Source organism: Dendrobates tinctorius, unplaced genomic scaffold (genome assembly GCF_039654945.1).
Source record: "Dendrobates tinctorius isolate UK_male_01 unplaced genomic scaffold, ASM3965494v1 ptg000057l, whole genome shotgun sequence".
Taxonomy (NCBI): domain Eukaryota; kingdom Metazoa; phylum Chordata; class Amphibia; order Anura; family Dendrobatidae; genus Dendrobates; species Dendrobates tinctorius.
Window position 1 is genome coordinate 27,753,130 of NW_027361725.1, and position 18,662 is coordinate 27,771,791.

Below are 18,662 nucleotides of genomic sequence, written 5' to 3' on the forward strand. Positions count from 1 at the left end.
GCACCGAAGTCTGTAGTTGCGGCCATTGCTAGCCATTGTCCCCATGCAGCAGAAGGGTACTCCTCCTCAAGGCTGGTTCAGACCAACATCAAACGTTCGTGTGCTGTCCGTATGCAAAACTGATAGTGTGCAGACAGCACACCGACCAATGCAAGTCAATGTAGTTGTTCACATGAATGGATTTTTACACACGAAATAATGATCTGCATGTGAAATAAAAAATCACAGCCTGCATTACTGTGATCTGTGCTCTGGAATAGAGTCGCCCTTTGTAGGTCAATGGGTGCATAGAAAATGGATCACATATAGGTCACCATGCTTACGTCATGTGTTCTGCACAGATCCATTACAATTATTAAGATAGGAAACTGCATATGGCCTTTATTATTTATTTTGGTGTTTATGTAAAATAAAAGATACCATAAGGATGTACAGAACGGACACATGGATGGCACACGGACGACTAAAACACACAAGAACGGCATGCGGACGTAAAAAAACGGATGGCAAACGGACGTTAAAAACAGACACACGGACGGCATACGGACGTAAAATACAGACACACGGACATAAAAAAAGACACAGAGATGAAATATAGATGTAAAAAGCAGACACACGGACGGCATGTGGATGCAAAAACGGACACACTAACGGAATGAGAATGTAAAAAAAGACAGACAGAATGCGGACGTAAAATACACACATGGACTGGCATTTGGACGTAAAAAACAGACACACACGGACTACATACAGACGGCATGCAGACATGTAAAACAGACGCATGGATGGCATACAGACACGTGGATGTAAAAAACAGACACACGGATGGCATCCAGATGCAAAAAACAGACACAGGGACGGCATGAAACCATATGGTTTTCAGGAAGAAAAAAAATGGATGATTTTGCACATAAGGGTAAGGCAGGCAGTGAACTTTCAGAGACAGCGGGGCTGGCCTGAGCGTATATCCCACCCTCCGCTGTGCTATGCTGTCCCTTCTTGCTGACTCTGAACTCACTTTGCGCTGCACATGTGCAATGCAAAATGTATAAAAAAAATTAAAAATCACGTTTGCAGGGTGTCCATACTTTTACGGATGGTGTGCAGTGATCATATCTTCAGCCTTAGGCCGGGGTCACACATGCAAGAAACTTGGCCGAGTCTCGCATGTTAATACCCGGCACTGCTGTCGGCACTCGGGAGCAGAGCGTGTGGCTGAATGTATTTCTATGCAGCCGCATGCTCCGATCTGAGTGCCGGTGGCAGTGCCAGGTATTAACATGCGAGTTTCTTGCATGTGTGATCCCGGCCATTTCCTCCGAGGCGCTGATCCTCATGTTATATGAAACACTGTGATCTGGACAGATGGAAGTGATCCAATTGCAAAGAAATATCAGTTTCCTTCCCCTTCTGGCATTGCTGATATTGGAAACCGCAACAGGAATATGTGAACCCAGCCTTAAGTGTTTATCCCCGTAACAGCCTATGACTAACATCATCATGATAGATCAATAAGGAATGAATGAATCTGGCTCAGGAGCTGATTCTACGTCATATCGAACAGAATCCAGCAGCGTTTCACAACCAGCATCTGCCTGTTACTGCAGCGACTGAAGGTTTCACCGAATACAGCAATTTAACCCCGTAAAATGTTGAAGAGTTTCAATTCCAAAAACTCAGCAAAAAAAATCAGTTTAAACACATCCTAAGATCTCATTCACATGTGTCTTTTTTATGTATGAGAAAACCATTTCTAGTTTCATCAGTGATTTCTTTTTTTAGGAATTCATCAGATTTTCATCTTAGTGTCATCCATGTTTAGTCTGAGTTTCATAAATTTTTTGGATGAGAAACCAAACAAAAAAATTTCTCCAGTTTCTCCTATCTAGCAGTCCATGAAAAGCGCACAACACTCATATGACATCTGAGTGTGGTTTCATTTTCTCACAGACTTGCATTACAGATTACTGCTCAAAAAATAAAGGGAACACTATTCCATTTGCAACAGGCTGTTTGTATTCCCTTTATTTGTTTGAGCAGTATGTGTGTGTATATATATATATATATATATAGTGAGGTAGCGCTGTCATGTAAGTAGGGGATCACTCGCTTGGCAGCCACAAAATCAGATCCGGCACAGGTTTTCCACAAACTCAGAACAGTCCATGCGGTTTATTAAACATCAAAAACCATGACCAGCAATATATAAACGGCATAGTGTCCCTGACAGAGCTTCACTCTGTTAGCAATGTCCAATACGCAGGCTTTTCAGCCTCACAGTTATATCTCACCCTGTCAGGGTTCTCTCATGGCTGCTTCTCCATACTGCAGACATTCATTCCCTCCAGGGAACTCTCAGGCACTTGCAGCCATTAAACACAGCGTCCACACGTGCTGTCAGGCAGGAAGCCCCATCTCAGCGGGACCTTCCACACTGGACCAACCAGGTCTCAGCATTCACCCCCATGTGACCTATCCTGGCATCATTATATGGTCCATAGCCACGCCCACCGGGTCACATGACTCTGACCTCATCACAGGTCCTTCAAGCCTTTACACACTCTTTACAATAGTTTGTAGAGGTAGTCACCGGAAATGGTCTTCCAACAGTCTTGAAGGAGTTCCCAGAGATGCTTAGCACTTGTTGGCCCTTTTGCCTTCACTCTGCAGTCCAGCTCACCCCAAACCATCTCGATTGGTTTCAGGTCTGGTGACTGTGGAGGCCAGGTCATCTGGCATAGCACCCCATCACTCTCATTCTTGGTCAAATAGCCCTTACACAGCCTGGAGGTGGGTTTGGGGTTATTGTCCTGTTGAAAAATAAATGATGGTCAAACTAAACGCAAACCAGATGGAATAGCATGCCGCTGCAAGATGCTGTGGTAGCCATGCTGGTTCAGTATGCCTTCAATTTTGAATAAATCCCCAACAGTGTCACCAGCAAAGCACCCCCACACCATCACACCTCCTCCTCCTCCATGTTTCACGGTGGGAACCAGGCATGTAGAGTCCATCCATTCACCTTTTCTGCGTCGCACAAGACACGGTGGTTGGAACCAAAGATCTCAAATTTGGACTCATCAGACCAAAGCACAGATTTCCACTGGTCTAATGTGATCCATTCCTTGTGTTCTTTAGCCCAAACAAGTCTCTTCTGCTTGTTGCCTGTCCTTAGCAGTGGTTTCCTAGCAGCTATTTTACCATGAAGGCCTGCTGCACAAAGTCTCCTCTTAACAGTTGTTGTAGAGATGCGTCTGCTGCTATAACTCTGTGTGGCATTGACCTGGTCTCTAATCTGAGCTGCTGTTAACCTGCGATTTCTGAGTCTGGTGACTCGGATGAACTTATCCTCTGCTGGAGAGGTGACTCTTAGTCTTCCTTTCCTGGTGCGGTCCTCATGTGAGCCAGTTTCTTTGTAGCACTTGATGGTTTTTGCCACTGCACTTGGGGACACTTTCAAAGTTTTCCCAATTTTTCGGACTGACTGACCTTCACGTCTTAAAGTAATGATGGCCACTCGTTTTTCTTTACTTAGCTGCTTTTTTCTTGCCATAATACAAATTCTAGCAGTCTATTCAGTAGGACTGTTAGGGTTGTGGATCGCACTAAATATAAAATATGAGAAAGTGCGATCGCAACCCGGGGTCCACCGTGCCTATTTAGCTCACAGACTTCAGCAATGCAGCGCACAGAATGCGGTCACAGAACTCTGCCCCAAGGACACGGGGTAAGAGTCCCTCTAGACCTTCTGAGCGCGTGGCGTCGCACCTGCGGATGCCACTATAGACGCTGACTATGGTGGAGTGTCGAGCACGTGCACCGTGGCGTGCACAGCCACCGGTGGACACTGATGCCAGTCTCAGACTCTGCCTCTACCTACACCTAAGCCTGGGGGCTTAACAGGCTAGGCTGCACAACACATGCGTACCAAGGGTAGGGGTTTCTTAATGAATCATTCACCAGAGACATTCATACATGCATACAACACTCACTCCTCATAGTCTGGTAATGCAGTCTATACTAGTGCATGGCCGAGCGGCCATGCAACCCTTTTATAGCAGCGTCCTCCCGGGACCTTCCTGATGGTCCAATCCAAGCTGGAGAAGGACCTGAGCACGTGACCTCCGATCTCCAATGGGAGATCGTCCCACAGGCATGCTCAGTGGACCGAATGGAGGACTTAGTCCCTGGAGTAGCTCGCTGCTGACCAGCATGCGTTGCTATAGCTGGAACAGAGGTGGCAGCAGCAAAGCAGCAACCAAATCCACAGAGCTAGTCTGCGCAGAGCGCCGGGACCGACGAGTCTGCTGAGCAGCCTCCTCTGCGGCTGAAGGGGAATGGGAGACCGCCGGAAGCAAGGCTCGGGATTCCCGCTGCACCGCAACAGGAACCCGACGATCAGCTGTGTATCCACCAGACTTCTGCACAACACAACTGATGGTCCCAACCCCATTTATAAGGCAAGAAATCCCACTTATTAAACCTGACAGGGCGCACCTGTGAAGTGAAAACCATTTTTGGTGACTACCTCTTGAAGCTCATCAAGAGAATGCCAAGAGTGTGCAAAGCAGTAATCAAAGCAAAAGGTGGCTACTTTGAAGAACCTAGAATACAAGACATACAGTATTTTCAGTTGTTTCACACTTTTTTGTTAATTATATAATTCCACATGTGTTAATTCATAGTTTTGATGCCTTCAGAGTGAATCTACAATTTTCATAGTCATGAAAACAAAGAAAACTTTGAATGAGAAGGTGTGTCCAAACTTTTGGTCTGTACGGTGTGTATATATATATATATATATATATATATATATATATATACACTCACTGGCCACTTTATTAGGTACACCATGCTAGTAACGGGTTGGACCCCCTTTTGCCTTCAGAACTGCCTCAATTCTTCGTGGCAGAGATTCAACAAGGTGCTGGAAGCATTCCTCAGAGATTTTGGACCATATTGACATGATGGCATCACACAGTTGGCGCAGATTTGTCGGCTGCACATCCCTGATGCGAATCTCCCGTTCCACCACATCCCAAAGATGCTCTATTGGATTGAGATCTGGTGACTGAGGAGGCCATTTGAGTACAGTGAACTCATTGTCATGTTCAAGAAACCAATCTGAGATGATTCGAGCTTTATGACATGGCGCATTATCCTGCTGAAAGTAGCCATCAGATGTTGGGTACATTGTGGTCATAAAGGGATGGACATGGTCAGCAACAATACTCAGGTAGGCTGTGGCGTTGCAACGATGCTCAATTGGTACCAAGGTGCCCAAAGAGTGCCAAGAAAAAATTCCCCACACCATGACACCACCACCACCAGCCTGAACCGTTGATACAAGGCTGGATGGATCCATGCTTTCATGTTGTTTACGCCAAATTCTGACCCTACCATCCGAATGTCGCAGCAGAAATCGAGACTCATCAGACCAGGCAACGTTTTTCCAATCTTCTACTGTCCAATTTCGATGAGCTTGTGCAAATTGTAGCCTCAGTTTCCTGTTCTTAGCTGAGAGGAGTGGTACCCAGTGTGGTCTTCTGCTGCTGTAGCCCATCTGCCTCAAAGTTCGACGCACTGTGCGTTCAGAGATGCTCTTCTGCCTACCTTGGTTGTAACGGGTGGCAATTTGAGTCACTGTTGCCTTTCTATCAGCTCGAACCAGTCTGCCCATTCTCCTCTGACCTCTGGCATCAACAAGGCATTTCCGGCCACAGAACTGCCGCTCACTGGATTTTTTTTCTTTTTCGGACCATTCTCTGTAAACCCTAGAGATGGTTGTGCGTGAAAATCCCAGTAGATCAACAGTTTCTGAAATACTCAGACCAGCCCTTCTGGCACCAACAATCATGCCACGTTCAAAGGCACTCAAATCACCTTTCTTCCCCATACTGATGCTCGGTTTGAACTGCAGGAGATTGTCTTGACCATGTCTACATGCCTAAATGCACTGAGTTGCCGCCATGTGATTGGCTGATTAGAAATTAAGTCTTAACACACAGTTGGACAGGTGTACCTAATAAAGTGGCCAGTGAGTGTATATATATATATATATATATATATATATATATATTTTATCACTCACATCTCCTGGAGGATTGTTTGAGAAAAATAATAAGTTCCTTTATGATGTACGATAGGATAAGGTGGGGACCCAAACACAGTTTCGTACAAGGGGTGCTTTACTATCTGTGTCCGCCCCCCCCGATGAGTTAAAGGGTTTGTTAGAATCCTCAGCATGATCTTTTCGTGTCTCCCTCTGCATGATTTCTCATCCTGCTCCTCAATCCTTTTTCATTCAGTCCTTCTCCATAGAGTAAAATCAGTTATGTAACTTGACACTACAGTGAGTAGGAAGTCGGTCTCATCTTGAACATGGATTAAACTGCTTTTCTGAGTGTCTGTTTAGCTCATGAGGCAGAGGTAGGGTCTAAAGTGGATGATAAGTGGAGAAAAAAGTTAATTTCTTTGATAGGATATATTATTTACTTTTACAAGGTTTGTTATAGTACAGTACCAATTTAAGCCGTATTTGTTAAAAAATGGACTGTTCTCATATATATTTTGTCTTTGCATACTACAGGTGAGATGGTGACAAGACGTGGACATAAGCCCTGAAGTAAAGAACCATCATCTGCATCCTCGGATTAAGATGTCATACGTCCTGATTGTCTATGCAACGCTTATAATCAGCACAAGTGTTGGTGCTGTGAGTGCAAACCTCACCTTACTTTTACTATTTGCGTCACACTTGAAACTGCGCACAGATACCTGGGCTTTAATACTTAATCTCAGCTTATGTGACATGCTTTTTGGAATAAGTGTCATCTCAGTTGCAATTTACAGCTGCCTTGGAGGTGGTGCCTTCTTGAATAATAGCATTGCCTGTAAACTTGTAGGATTCATGTTTGTTTTATTGCAATTGGCATCATTAAACTCCCTAGTGTGGGCAACTGTTGACAAGTTTACAGAAATCTGTTTTCCTCTTCGATATGCTCAAATAGTCACCAAGAGACGTATTTGGATTATCTTAATTTTTTTATGGATTTACGCCATAGTTTTGGCTGCTCTACCTTTAATGGGTTTTGGAGACTACAGCTTCAACAAAGACGCCTATGTGTGTTTGCCTTCACTCAACTCAACAACCATGGCCTATAGCGTGATGTTACTTAGTGGTGGTGTTCTCACTCCAATATCAGCAATCGGTGTATTTTACTTAGCCATCATTCAGATTGCCAGGAACCAGGCAAAGAGAGGAACTTTTGTTTGCAATGACCAACATTGCCACTATGTGCCCATCAGGTCTTATTTTCGAAATACTCTAATTCTTGTGGTCTCCGCATGTAAGTTTTTAAACCAAATACTAAAAGAATATTCACAGCCATAACACAAAGGACAAATGTGAAATTAATCTAATGACCATAGGACCTCTTCTACACAAGGACTACTCTGGGGGCAGGCTTGGACTGGCCCATAGGGGAACAGGGGAATCCCCCGGTGGCCCCCTGTGCAGATCTGGGCCCTAACATTACTGTATGGGCTTGTCATAATTCACTTGATTCACTCTATACAGAAAAAAGAAGCATCTCATCATTCATTAACCAAACTACCCAGTTTATAATTATATAGAGTTATATGTAAATTTGAGAACCAGGGTCATGTAATATTTGTATGCAGATGAAAAGTGGGCCCCCAAAGTCAATGTTACTGGTGGGCCCTTGGCACCCCAGTCCGACACGGTCTGGGGGTAAAAACAGCAGCAGACACATGTATGAAATGCATTTTGACTAAGAATGTGGGGTTTGTGGCCAGATGTTGGGAAAGATTTAGTAGGATAATATGCCATGTACTATGTGTACGGTTTTTTTTGTTTGTTTGTTTTTTTTAATTTCATGTGTGTATTTCTGGATCTTGACTCAGCATGCTGTAGGTGTGATGTTGTATGTCACTCTGAGCCACTGTATTCTTCATTCATTGCAACGTGTATCCTTGGTGATCCTGCAGCAGCCAGTACATGCTACTATAGGAGTTGTGACTGTCACAACCCTATCAGGTGAGCGGACCTATGATATTTTTGACCACTTGGTTTTCAGATAAGACCCTACTTGCACCTTTTGTCTCTCCAGTACTACCATTCGATTTTAAAGACAATGTGTGCACATTCCCTTACTCATTACTGAACTGCGTCATTTATTAAAACCTTTTTCTCGCTTACTCTCTCCTCCAGTAAAATGGGGAGAGGCTTTTCAGTATTTCCCCAGTGGAGTCGGTAGTCCATGGCCTATATTGACTAATTCCCCGGTTTTAACTACTTAGTGACCACCAATACGTCTTTTTAATGACCTCACATATCAGACAATAGCGTCCCCCCACTTGTGAAAATGCACCAGCTGCTGACTGTATAACTGACACCTTGGTCCGAGTGGTGAGGCGGGACCACTTCTATTTCCAAAGCAGCAAGCACCTCGTGACACTTAAAGGGGTGCATTATGATGAGACATTCTACTTCAAAGGGCCCATTCATTTTTCTTGCATGTGGGGCCTTCTTCTGTCTGTGAGCTCCCCTGATGAATGTGACTACTATGAATTCTGATTTTCTTGTCCTATTTTTGACCAAAATAATAGTACTCATAACGCTGATGTGATGCAGGCTTATACTGTAGTCAGGTAGCTTAAGATCTCTAGCAAAACAGTCTGAAGTATTAAAGAGTTACCAATAACATTTTCTAGAATATGTTGTATGCATAAATATTTAGGTTATAAAAATTTTGGGTTCTCAGACCTAGCTGTTTGACCTAGAGGAGAGCAAAACATCCTTACCAAGGGCTCCGGCAGACGATCATATTGTCAATCCGAGAGTGATATAAAAAAGCATGAGAACGCACTCGGACCAATCTTAGTCTATGGGGTTGTGCAAGTGGCCAAATCTTTCCTCGGACAGAGTCGGTCAAAGGAAAAAAATTGTTTCGTTCCAGAGTTGGATCTGATACTCAGATTGCACTTGGTCACACAAGTCAATGAGTCCGCGGATTTATATGTATCCATGAGACATAATTTAATTGCTAACTTAATTATAACAATGTCATCTGTGAAGAGATAGGACTGGAGTTTTATTAATAAAGTGGCTCTCTCACCAGATCTCACAATACAAACTATGTATATGTTCTATACAATAACACTATGTAGTCTGTATTGTGAAATCTGGCGACAAGTCCCCTTAAAATACTTCAGGACATTGGACATATTGGTGCATCTAATTTGAGCAAGGGTTCCCGCAAATGGAGATTCCAATGTTTGTATATATATGTTTGTATGGGCACAATCACCGTGGGAGCTCGATGTTTAACCGCCTAGATGCCATGTTCTGTAGTGAACACAGCATTTAGAAAGCTGTAAAAGGGAAGGGTACTCCCTCTTTAAGCCCATTAGTAACCCATTATGGTTGTCATGGGAACCAGAGATCAAACATTGACATCCGGCTCTACCTGGCAAGGTGGCGAATTTTTGATTTTGAATTTTGCATATTTTTGCTGCATAAAAACACTGCATCTTACACTTCCGGAAAGCGGATGGGATTTATAGACATCTCATGTCCACTGTGCTTTTATTTATGCTACAGTGAAAACCACAGCATATAATTTTCATTTATGTCATATGTCATGTCCCTGCCATTGATGCGGGCTTGAAAGCCAAGTCTGCAACTTTTCTAACAGACGACGGCTGATTAATTCAGTCATCATCTGTCATTAACAGCCACTCCACCCGTGGCTGTTAGCCTGTTAAATGCTGCTGTCAATCTCTGATAGCGACATTTAACACACCAACATGTGCCCATCAGCGTGCCCATAACGTGATCGAGGGAGGCTGGTGGGTTGCCATGACAGCTGGGGTCTGCTGAAAACCTCCATGATTATCACTATACCTACTAGACTGTGATTTTCATTATACATAGCAGCAATTTGAACGCACTTGGAATTATTTTCCCACTTTCTAGTGCATCACACGATACAATGAATGGTGTCATTCAAAAGTACAACTGGTCCCGTAAAAAACAAGCACTCATGTGGCTATGTGGATGAAAAAAAAAATAAAAAAGTTATGGAAGAAGGGAAGGAAAAAACAAAAACGAAAAATCGGAAAAGGGGTTAAGTGGAAAACTCCTTTAGTTATAACCCTCAACAATATTTATGGTTAGTTACGTATCTGGCACTTTATTTAAATATATGAATCAACTTAATTATGTCAGTTTGATAACCAAAAGTATACAAACATTTACCTACATTAAATTTTGTAATGTTTTTGCTTCAATCCTAGTTTATCTTCTAGTATGCTGGGTTCCATCCATCACAATTAGCTTTTGTGAAATATTTCAAACTTACAATGTACCTCCGATAGCAGAAATGTCTTCCACTTGGCTTATTGTATTGACATCTGGCATAAATCCGTGGGTTAATTCACTGGCTCAAAGGTAAGTGTACTAATAAAGAGTTATTCTTTGGGGCTTTCATTTTATTTCCTTCTTCTTCTCTAAGAATGATTTATTGATAATAATCAAACTGAGCTTTATTTTATCATGAAATGTTAAAAGGTCATTCCAGACAAAATCTAAAGAAATCTCCCATTGATCAAAGTCTGCGCAGCCATAACAAATCAGTACAGTCTTATTCCACTTCAGAGTCAGCATAAGGGTGTGCAAATTGTCACTTCAAAGAGGAAGAGGACAAGAACTCTAGTGCCACCTATGTGAAGTTGTGATCCTAAAAGTCAATTTCGACTTTTTAATGAGCCTTGCCACATGGGGGAGGGGGGGGAGTTTCTGCTGTTTTGACCCCTCAGGGGCTCTGCTAATGACACCCTTAATCTGTTCAAATGCATCTACTTTCTAAAAACCAAGTAGTGCTCCTTCCAATCTGATCCCTGCCGTGTGCTCAAACAGTAGTGTAGAACCACATATGGGGTACTGCCTCGTTCGGTAAAAACTGCATAACAAATTACGGGGTCTATTTTCTCCTATTACCCCCTGTGGAAATTATAAATTGGTGCTAAAACAGAATTTGAGTTTAGAATAAAGTTTTGCTAAAAATCTAATCTAATAGTATGGATTACAGCTGGTTTCAGACTGGCGTATTTCACAGTGTGAATATGAATTGACTCCTGAGCTTCTGACCCAAACATGTAGTCTCACTTGTGTATAAGAAGCTGTAAGTTCGGTTCAGGAGACCAGAGATCAGTCCAGGCATACTAGGATGGGGGAGAATATAACAGGATGGGGCATATACATGGATTGAGGGAGCATTTACAAAGATGAGGGAGCATATACAAGGATGGGGGCACATACATGGATTGGGGAGCATATACAAAGATGGGGGAGCATATACTAGGATGGGGAGCATATATTATGATGGAGGAACATACAGAAGTATGGGGCATAAAGGATGGGGAAGTATATACAAGGATGGGGGAGCATATACTATTATGGGGGCATATACATGGATTTGGGGAGAATATACCAGGATGGGTGGAAGTATATACCAGGATGGGGGAGCATATAACAGGATTGACGACATATACCAGTATGTGGGGGCATATACCAGGATGAGGATGCATATACAAAAATGAGGGGCATATACAAGGATGCAGGTGCATATAACAGTATGTGGGTGGATATACCAGGATATAGGAGCATATACCAGGATGGGGAAAGCATATACCAGGATAGGAAGCATATTCCTTTATATCTGCCGTCTGGTACCCCTGGCCCTGTCTGTGGCTGCTCTCTGCTACACCCGTCTTCTCTCTGCTGCCCCTGCCTGCTCTTCTGCCTTCTGCCCCCGCCTGCTCTTTGTAGGAGTTGTTTTTTTTTCTAAACTAAAACCTCAGTATTCAGTATTTGAGGTAAATAAGTGGGTTTTGGGTTTCAGTTAGGGTACTCGGTCTCTAAAAGGTTTGCCATCACTGTTCTAGGCAAAGAAGATGCCCCCTTGTCATCATTGCAGGCTTAGGTATAAAAAGATCACTATACAGATTTCTGTACTGTCCCCTCATATATTTGTACATTGTAATACTGTCACCAATAAGTCTTTATTTTTACAAGCTGAATAACCCCAAATTTAACAATCTGTCTTGGTATTACTTTAGGTCAGAATTAGTGATGAGCGTACGTGTTCAGATAAGGTATTATCATGCTCGTATGCTAACCAAGTGTCTTCGGCATGCTCAAAAAATATGTTTGCGTCCTTGCGACTGTTATACAGCCACAACACATGCAGGGATTGCCTGTTTGTTAGACAATCCTTGCATGTGTTGTGGCTATCGAACAGCTGCGAGACATGCAGCCACGGGGATTCAAACATATTATTCGAGCACGCCGAAAACACTTGGCTAGCATATGCGTGTGCTCAGATACGACAATATCTAAACACGTTCGCTCATCACTAGTCAGAATGATTAAAGCAATATTAAACAATTAATTTTTATTTACGTGATGAAAACAATTTAGAATTTAAAAAAACAACAAATTTGATTTGTGTTGCCATTTTGTGAAACCTGTAATATTTTTATTTTTCTGCTGATCAAGCAGGTTGAGTTCTTAATATTTGCACCAAGCTGACAGTTTTATTGCTAACTAGCTGAAGAGCCCGGCGCTGCCTGGGCATAGTAACTAACTGTGGTTAGTTATAGCAAATTATAATTATCCTCCATCCCATAGTCCCGTGCCCATATACCCATCATACATATCCACGATCCCATAGGCCCGTGCCCATATACCCATCATACATATCCTCCATCCCATAGTCGAGTGCCCATATACCCATCACACATCCTCCATCCCATATACCCATCACACATCCTCCATCCCATAGTCCCATGCCCATATACCCATCAGACATATTCGCCATCCCATAGTCCCATGCCCATATACCCATCATACATATTCGCCATCCCATAGTCCCATGCCCATATACCCATCATACATATCCTCCATCCCATAGTCCCGTGCCCATATACCCATCATACACATCCTTCATCCCATAGTCCCGTGCCCATATACCCATCATACATATCCTCCATCCCATAGTCCAGTGCCCATATACTCATGACACATTCTCCATCCCATAGTCTCGTGCCCATATACCCATTATGATATCATCATCACCATGGCAACCGTTATGACATAACCGTCACCATTGCAACCTATGATGAATCAGCGTCGCCATGGCAACAATTGTGACATCGTAATGAAGGGCGGGGCTTGATGCACACACACTTTTTCCCCATTATGTAGATAGAGGCAAAATTGCTTGGTGAATTGGAACGCGCGGGGTTAAAATTCCGCCTCACAACATAGTCTAGGACACTCTCGGGGTCCAGACGTGTGACTGTGCCAAATTTTGTGGCTGTAGCTGCGACGGTGCGGATGCCAATCCCAGACATACACATACACACACACATACATACATACACACGTGATTGAGCTTTATATATTAGACTAGCTGAAGAGCCCAGCGCTGCCCGAGCATAGTAACTAACGGTGGTTATTTATAGCAAATTATAATTCTCCTCCATCCCATAGTCCCGTGCCCATATACCCATCATACATATCCATGAACCCATAGGCCCGTGCCCATATACCCATCATACATATCCTCCATCTCATAGTCGAGTGCCAATATACCCATCACACATCCTCCATCCCATAGTCCCATGCCCATATACCCGTCAAACATATCCTCCATCCCATAGTCCCATGCCCATATACCCGTCATACATATCCTCCATCCCATAGTACCATGCCCATATACCCGTCATACATATCCTCCATCCCATAGTCCCATGCCCATATACCCATCACACATCCTCCATCCCATAGTCCCATGCCCATATACCCATCATACATATCCTCCATCCCATAGTCCTGTGCCCATATACCCATCACACATCCTCCATCCCATAGTCCCGTGCCCATATACCCGTCATACATATCCTCCATCCCATAGTCCAGTGCCCATAGACCCATCACACATCCTCCATCCCATAGTCAACCATTATGACATCATAATGAGCGGCAGGGCTTGCAACCTATGATGACATCAGTGTCACCATGGCAACCATTATGACATCATAATGAGGGGCTTGGCTTGAAACACACACACTTTTTCCCCATTATGTAGATAGGGGCAAAATTGTTTGGTGAATTGGAACGTGCGGGGTTAAAATTTCGCCTCACAACATAGCTTAGGACGCTCTCGGGGTCCAGACGTGTGACTGTGCCAAATTTTGTGGCTGTAGCTGCGACGGTGCGGATGCCAATCCCGGACATACACACACACATACATACATACATACACAGACTTGAGCTTTATATATTAGATAATTTCTGACTTTTTCATAGTTTTCTATTGCATTTTTTAGTTTCAACAATTTTATTGAAAACATGAATATCTTTTAACATGAAAGACATTGATATCACAGCATAAGGGTCCCCTCGCAGGGGGACATATGTGAGAGGATAAATGGAAAAATATACAATATCCTTATTATCATAGTCTTAGCTTTATAAAACTATAGAATAACAGTCTTAACACAACTAAGTTAGGGTTAATGGGGAAGGGGGAAAGAGGGGGGATAGACAATGAGTGCTGTTATTAAGAAATGAGTCAATGCGAAATAGTGGAACATTTGTTTCATGTCCTATGTTCAACAGTGATAATAACTATATTTATATATTACATGGATAGGGATATCATTCTAGATAGATCATCATTGTTTTGCGCCTGGATCCAAGGTTCCCATATACCTCTGAAAACATCAAAAGAGTCAGATCTAATGGTTTCTATTTTTTTATACAGCATCATTAGGTCAACTCGTTTTTTCACCTGTAATATTGACAACGTATTAGTTTTCCATTCACTGGCTATGTGGTTTCTAGTTTCCATAGAAATAAAATCAATAAGTCGGCACGTTTTGTTATTGGCATGGATTGGTCTGTCCCCTAGAAGTAACACTGTCGGTGTTAGTAGTAGTTTCTTATTCAGGACAGTGTTGATTAATTTTATGACGTCTTTCCAGAGAGACTTCACTATCAGACATGTCCACCATATGTGAAGTGTGTCTCCATCATCAGAGCAACCCCTGAAACAATTGCCAGGTGTCATGGTCCTGTTAAGGTCGGTGTGCAGCCACCGCTGAGCAAGGACTCACCCACACTGCAGAGGGGCCCGGGGTCAGACACGGCCGGATAGTTCAGGCAAACAGGACCTGGAGAAGCTAAAGTCAGTGAGCAGTGAAGGACCTACGGTCATGTGACCGCAAGGGGGCGGGGATTAGCGTCCTGCTGTCAGAGATAGGCAGAACATTAATACAGGAATTCTCAAAGTCAGACAAACCGGGTCATACACAGAGATAACAGTAAAGTACGAGGGATGAGACAGAACGGAGAGTCGGGGCCAGGCAGTGGTCAAAGCCAAACAGACATAGAAGGTACCAAGCAGAATCCAACAAGCAGTATCCAGAGAACAGACCGAGTCGTACACAGAGTATCAGATAAACAAGAACACAGCACAAACACACTCAGGGGTCACCACACTATGCCAAGGGCAAAAGTATAACTGACGGGGATAGGAGCTTCCTGAGGCTATAAGAAGTCTTTCCCAGAACCAGGGAGAGGTCACAATCATAAGCCCATGGTGTGCAAGTAAGCCTGCACTGGGATCACAACCTTTAACCCCAGAAATGTCAGTCATCAGCACTGGTTCCAGACATTAACCCCACATGTGCGAGTCAAACCCGCACTGAGATCATGACAGTACCCCCCCTCAATGGGGGGCCTCTGGACCCCCAGGCTTGCCCGGGTACTTAGCATGGAAAGCCCGCACCAGGCAATCAGTATGCATCAACCGGGCCGGTACCCAGGACCTGTTTTCCGGTCCATACCCCTTCCAATGAACCAGGTACTGTACCGACCGCCGTACCAACCTGGAATCTACAATATGACCAACCTCGTACTCCACCTGCCCCTCGTCCAAAACAGGAGGAGCAGCGGACTCGGAGTCTCCCCAGACTGCTTCAAAAGGTTTCAGTAGAGATTTGTGGAAGACGTTAGGGATCTTGAAAGAGGGTGGAAGGCACAGCCTATACGCCACTGGATTGATTTTTTCCACAATCTTGTATGGGCCAATGAATTTGGGCCCCAACTTGGCTGAAGGAACCTTCAACTTAATGTTTCGCGTGGAGAGCCAAACCTTGTCTCCAACCTGAAACGTGGGCTCTGGTGTTCGTTTCCTGTCCGCAAAATACTTATACCTGCCCTGAGACCTAGATATACTCCGCTGGACTTCTGCCCACGTATTCTGTAATCGCTGAACAGAGCCCTCAGCCCTGGGACACCCCGAGTCCAGACGAGAAAACTCACCAAAATGAGGACTGAACCCATAATTGATCAAAAAAGGAGTCATACCCATGGATTGACTCACCCGACTATTGAAGGCAAATTCAGCCAACAGCAGTGCATCGCACCAGTCATTCTGTCTAGCAGAAGTTAGACACCTGAGGATCTGTTCCAGGGACTGATTATTGCGTTCCGTCTGACCATTGCTCTCAGGATGGTATGCAGACGAAAAGGACAGAGAAATCCCTAATTTTTTGCAGAAAGCACGCCAAAACTTAGCCACAAACTGCACACCACGATCAGACACCACATTCAGGGGTACCCCATGCAACCGGATCACATGCTGCACCAACAACCTGGACGTCTCAGCTGACGGTAGTGCGGACAGGGGTACAAACTGAGCCTGCTTAGAAAACCTGTCCACCACTACCCATACCACCGTATTAGCCTTAGATGGAGGGAGATTGGTAACAAAATCCATGGATAAGTGAGTCCATGGTCTTTCGAGCACTGCCAAGGGCATCAGCTCCCCTGCCGTCTGGCTATGAGAGCTTTTAGAACGAGCGCAGACCCCACAACCAGCAATTAATTTTTTTATGTCCGAACCAAGGGTAGGCCACCAAAAGATCCTAGCTACCGCCAGACGCGTGGCTGCAATACCAGGGTGAGCACTCAGCTTGGATTCATGGAACTCCTGCAAGAGTTACAGGCGAAGTTGCTCTGGGACAAACAACTTACCCCTCGGCTTGGCCGCCGAAGCCCGCGACTGGGCCCCCTGAATCTCCGGTTCCAATTCAGACGAGACCCCTGCTAACACAACCCCAGGGTGAAGAATGGTGGCTCAGGCTGAAAACTGCGCGATAAGGCGTCAGCCTTGACATTCTTAGACTCTGGACGAAATGTTATAGTAAACTGAAAACAGGAAAAAAAAGTGACCAAAGGGCCTGTCTGGGTGTTAGTCTTTTAGCAGACCCAATGTATGACAAATTTTTGTGATCCATGATCACCGTAACCGGGTGACTGGTCCCTTCTAAAAAGTGCCTCCATTCTTCAAATGCCAATTTGACCGCAAGAAGCTCTGTATTGCCTACGTCGTAATTTCTTTCCGCAGCAGAGAACTTCTTGGAAAAGAAAGCACATGGCCTGAGGTTGGTTAGAGTAGCAGGCCCTTGGGACAACACCGCCCCCGCCCCCACCCCCACCTCGGAGGCGTCCACTTCCACGACGAATGGTTTGGAGGGATCTGGCTGTACTAACATGGGAGCAGACATAAAGCTTCTTTTCAGGGTCGCAAAGGCCTCTTTTGCGAGCGAGAACCAGTTTCTCACATCCGCACCTTTACATGTAAGATCTGTGAGTGGTTTGACCACCTGTGAAAACCCCTGAATAAATTTACGGTAATAATTGGCGAACCCCAAGAAGCGCTGAAGACCCTTAAGGTCTTGGAGATGCACCCAATCCGCAATGGCCTGCACCTTCTTGGGGTCCATGCGAAAACCCTCACAGGACACAATCCCAAAAAAGACAATTCTTGAACAAAAAACACATTTCTCCAATTTGGCATACAGATCATTTTCTGTTGTGAGTTCATTTTCCCCTTCATTACTGAGGCCCGAGGAACTCCCTCTGCTGGTAAAGAAAGGTAGTGAGCCTGATTATCAAACACCTGAGGCTGATGATGATGACTGGCTGAGTGGAGTTACGGACTGGATATAAGGCTGCCGACGCCCTTCTGCCCTGCGGGTGATTTCTCTGTGGGATCCTTGGAGACCAGTCTGAATTCCTGCTCCTCTAAAGCTAAGTTTGCTGCTCGGCCTTTTGCTTTTGTGCTTTGACTTTGTTTTGCTTTGTTTTTCTGGATTTCTGCCATTCCCTGCTGGGGTGTGCTGAATTCATTTAGCTCTGTCTTCTGAAAATACCTGAGTGCTGATTTAGTTTTTGAAGCCTAGCTGCTTCAGGGCCTTTTTCATATCAGCTTGTTGGCTTATGTCTTTGATAGGGTTTTGGCAGATTGCAGACAGCAGCCTTCCTGTCCTTTCCTATCTAGATAGTTGCGGGCCCCGTCTTTGCTCAGTCTATCTTTCTGTCTGTGTTAGTATTTTCATCTTGCTTCACCGTCATTATATGTTGGGGGCTGCCTATTGCTTTGGGGTCTGCTCTGGGGCAGTTTAGATTTCCCCTTTCTTTCTTTAGGCCTATGTAATTCTCCGGCTGTGATCGAGGGGTCTAGGGCTTCGTAGGAACCCCCCACGGCTACTGCTAGTTGTGT

The 18,662-nt window shown here is 44.3% G+C and overlaps 1 protein-coding gene and 1 long non-coding RNA gene across 3 annotated transcripts in view; one reads left to right on the top strand and one right to left on the bottom strand.

Annotated features, from left to right (window-relative positions):
* LOC141092004 (protein transport protein Sec23A) overlaps window positions 1-18,662 on the bottom strand; it is a 229,991-nt gene that overhangs the window by 61,157 nt on the left and 150,172 nt on the right. The gene's annotated exons all lie outside the window — the stretch shown is intronic.
* LOC141092040 (uncharacterized) overlaps window positions 9,547-18,662 on the top strand; it is a 46,012-nt gene continuing 36,896 nt past the window's right edge. Inside the window, exon 1 of the long non-coding RNA XR_012232668.1 lies at window positions 9,547-10,474. This is a non-coding gene — a long non-coding RNA (uncharacterized lncRNA). The remainder of the gene's footprint in view (window positions 10,475-18,662) is intronic.